We start from the raw sequence: 484 nt of genomic DNA, 5'->3' as shown, positions 1-484 counted from the left end.
ACCGTGATTACTACCTGTACGCAAAAATGCCCAAGCGTCGGGACCGTGTCCCCATGTGATCTGCACGGGTGAGTCACGTCGGCGTCAAAGGAGCGACGTGCGACCTGTCAGAGCTTTATCTCCGATCGCAGCTGCCTTCTGCGCGTCCTGGGGATGTACCTTTGTCGCGCGCCGGAGACGACTCGACGCCGCTGAGATCGGAGATCAAGCTCTGACAGGTCGCACGTCGCTCCTTTGACGCCGACGTGACTCACCCGTGCAGATCACATCAGGACACGGTCTCGACGCGCTCGGTACGACGCCTGCGACCCGTCTCGGGTCAGGTGGCACGACGCTCACATCGCGCCTACCAGCGCTGCCGTGCAGGTTGCCACGACGAGGTCGAGCACGCTTCTATACGCTCGCCGAGCCTTCCTTTCCATCCCATTTGGCAGCCTGGGAACGGTGGCGGTCAGAGGCAAAGCATACGAGGGGTGGTGGAACC

Source organism: Emiliania huxleyi, assembly GCF_000372725.1.
Source record: "Emiliania huxleyi CCMP1516 unplaced genomic scaffold EMIHUscaffold_4, whole genome shotgun sequence".
In the NCBI taxonomy this organism is placed as follows: domain Eukaryota; phylum Haptophyta; order Isochrysidales; family Noelaerhabdaceae; genus Emiliania; species Emiliania huxleyi.
The sequence above is the reverse complement of the archived record's forward strand: the minus strand, read 5'-3'. Positions refer to the sequence as shown.